The sequence below is a fragment of the Marmota marmota genome, unplaced genomic scaffold, assembly GCF_001458135.2.
Source record: "Marmota marmota marmota unplaced genomic scaffold, marMar, whole genome shotgun sequence".
In the NCBI taxonomy this organism is placed as follows: domain Eukaryota; kingdom Metazoa; phylum Chordata; class Mammalia; order Rodentia; family Sciuridae; genus Marmota; species Marmota marmota.
Window position 1 is genome coordinate 14905607 of NW_026000037.1, and position 3910 is coordinate 14909516.

The following is a 3910-nucleotide window of genomic DNA, read 5'->3' on the forward strand; positions in this document are numbered from 1 at the left end:
AGAAGATATATATATATATATATATATATATATATATATATATAATCTGGTATTAGAAAGTGTTATTGGCAATGGCATTGATATTCTGTGGAGTTTAATTTTAAAAATCAGTTTTCACAACTGTTTCATGGACAAACAAGTGTCTTCATCTGCAAGTTATAGTTTAATAATTTGTTAAATCTCATATTGTTATTTAAGTCCTTTTCAAATTTGTCTATTGCTTGTCTACTGAGGTTTCAAATACAGAAATATTAAATAATGAAACATTTTAAAGGTAGAAATAAAAATGAGATAGAGGAGCAAACAACAGGGGCTATCACAATAGAATTTTGTACATACATGAAATACTTGCAAGGCCTCCTTATCGAGAGTTTGGGTTTGTGAGGAATGCCTCTACCACAGGAACAGGCATCTCTAGCACATAGTCCTCTTCAGGAGGTCTATCATCCAAACTCCTAGTCTGCCTACAGGTGAGCAGAACCATTTACAACCCTTCTTACTGCATACTTCTTCACCTATGTAGAATTCTTCAAGTCAGGCCAAGCATCTCTAGAATAGAATTTAGCACTTTGTTTGTTCTGATATTCACTAGTGGTTTAACTTGCTTCTACAGTTAGATTATAAATTCCTCATGAACTAAAATCACATTTTATTTTGCATCTTTCCCCTCCCCAAATTACTAGCATAATACTGAGTATACAGTTCAAATTGCACTACCTCTACAATGACCCTTATGAAGCCAGGCCTTAAAGAATTCTGTGCCAGGCACAGTGGCGCATGTCTGTAATCCCAGCAGCTTGGGAGACTTAAGACAGGCAAGAGGATCACAAGTTCAAAGCCAGCCTCAGCAATTTAGCAAGGCTGTAAGCAACTAAGTGACAACCTATCTCTAATAAAATACAAAATAGGGCAGGGGATGTGACTCAGTGGTCAAGTGCCCCTGAGTTTAATCCCTGGTACAAAAAAAAAAGTTCTAAAACTTTGTGAGATCACCTATAAAGTGAAAGTATTCACTGTTTAGGTGGTAAAATTAAAGCTCTTCCATGATGTTTAGGTTATTAAACATAGTGATATGCTCTGGGTAACAGAATTCTGTTTTTAAGGGAGAACTCTTACTATCACCTGGGATGGACAAGAATTCAGAATTGTAAGATGAGATCTTATGTAGGCCAGTGGCTCAGAAGTGGGAATCTGTGTACCCCCGAGAATTTGGCATTAGAGAGGAGAGTTGGGTTGTTACAGCTGGCGGTGGGATGTTACTGGTATTTATGGATAGACCTCAAAAGAAGTTGATACACACCCTACAATGCAAAGGAAAGAATCTACAACAAGGCTTAAAATGTCAATTCCATCAATATTGAAAAACTCTTAGGTAGACAATCAAGGGACTTTTCCGTTGTACTGTGTAGACTGGAACTGAGAGAGTTGTCTAAAAGTTACTGCTGGGTGAGACCATTTAAAAAATGGCCTCTACCACAGGGAGGTGGGCATCTCTAGAAAAGAAAAGCTGAAATTGAGTAGCCCTGTTTTGATTGTAAGATTATCCTTATGTTATTCTGTTTTAAATATATAATATTCTTCTTTTAGAAAAGTACACACTCACTTTACCTTAAACCATTTATAATGTTCTAGTTTAAGCCATACCAAACTTAATTTCTCCCCAGCTGTGTAACAAGGTATTAAATAAAGTGTTTTATATAAGACTCCAAGGACAAAATGAACTCTCAGGAAGTAGGAAAACATAACCCATCCACTCTTCCCAATATTAGAATCTCCTCAAGGATCAATTCTGGAGCCTCTGGGGTTAATCAAGATAGCATACACTGTAATCACATTGCATTATCCTAACGCCGAGTGTCAACAATAATTTTTCAGTCTAAACAGTGCTGAACTGTGTATAATTGATAAAGGGGTCAAACTGAATTCATACACAAGAAATTTCCCACTTAACTCATTTATTTGGTCATTTGCTAAATAACAATGAACTTCCAGTCAGTACAATCTACTTAGTAAGACACAGCATATAATAATGAAACTTATCAAAGATGTATTCTAAGGCTAAATGAACAATATTAAAATGTATTAAGAGTTTATAAGAATAAAGAGGAGAATGTTCAACTTGAAATAATGAGTGAGAAATGCACAGAGATGGATGTGAAGAATAAATAGGATTTGGAAAAATGTAAAGATTTTATTTTTTTTTCTATTTAGACATAAATAAACAACCAAGACTACTATAATGACTCTTCATGTACCCATTATACAGGGTCAGTCATCGTTGACTCTTCACTCTGGTGAATGCCTACTCTTTCCTCAAGTATCTGTCTGAACATCACTTCCTTGGAGAAACTTCCTACCTGCCCATCTCACAGGTTTCTCTGCTGCTGTTACCCTCCTCCATCTCCTCTTCCCTGTCTTCTTAACAAAACACTTAAAATCATCATTTGTTTCATCCATATAGCCACCGTGTCGAGTCTCCCCAGGGCTGTTTTGAAGAAAATCCCACAAGGCACATCTGTGAAACTTTCTATGTATTTCCAGATAAATATGTGTGTATCACCAAACTTCTCTAATAAAGTGTTTTTTAAATGTAAGCATAATCATGGAAAGGATTTTGTTACAGTTCATCGGGAGCTAAATTGAAAGAATACAAAAAAGAAAGAAGAGAGGTGGTCTTGGGGTGCAATGATGTTGATAAATCATCCTTCGAAATTCCCTGATTATTCACAGCTTTGAATTCAACTTAAATCTTTAGATTCCATCCTGTGACAGGAATAGAATAGGGGGATAATATATTCCAAGGTCCTCTAATAGTTGTTTCTGGATGAATTTTTTTTTTGGGGGGGGGTGGTGCTGAAGATTGAATGCTCCGGTGCTTTACCACTGAGCCACATCCTCAGTCCTTTATTTTGAGACAGGGTCTGGCTAAATTGCTCAGGCTGGCCTGGAACTTGATACTCCTGCTTCAGCCTCCAAAGTCGCTGGGATACAGGTGTGCACCACCACACCTGGTTAGAGGATTAATCTTCGTGGAAGTAACCTTAGAGACAACAATTTCGATATTCCAGCCCATATTCTAGTTTCTGTAGCAGGAAAGTAGGTAAGCACAATTGCCTTATTTGTTAAACGAGGTGAGTAAACTTTTTTTCTGGTTAACATAACGTGGTATATTAGTGATTGCATTTTTTTCTTCAGCAACAGAAATTATATTAAGGCTTTTGTAAATTTCTGGCAACTCTAGGTATGTTTAGATCCTACCACTCTGATTACGTTTTCATTTCATCTGATAGGATAAGCAGCTTATCTCCTTTCCTACAATTCTAGAGTTCTGTTGTCCTCCTTTTCATAGTCCTTGACTTTTAACGACATCACCATCTGCTCAAAACAGAAAGTAAAATAGTTTTGTTATTGCAAAACAAGGCAGCACTCTTAACAAAAAGCGGTCTGTCTGCCCTTTGGGACCTTTTGTACGACAACGTATAGTAGGTCTCCACCGTAGAATTCTAGGCCATTCCTTAAGGCTGCCGGTCTCACCTATTAACACCCTCCGGTGGCAGCCGACCCGGGCGCGCTGGTATTTAACCAGTACATCATCGCCGCCCAGACGCTAACACACAACTGGGGCACAATGGGTTTTATTTTCACCCGACAGGCTGGGGTCACAGGCCCCCGAGTGGCCCTCAGGTGACTTGCTCCACCTTTGGACCTGGGATACTGGCCGACCGGGCCCTGGGCGCCAGGATCCCCGGATACCTGCACGTGGCCGTGGGACGAAGCCTCGGGCCCTGGGCGCCAGCCCTCGCCGGCTCACTGACAAGAAGGCGCCCGCGAGGCCGAGGGCGGCCCGAGCTGCAAGCCACGGAGCCCGCCGCCCGCAGAGCCCGCCGACTTCCTCCCCGTCGCTGGGCAG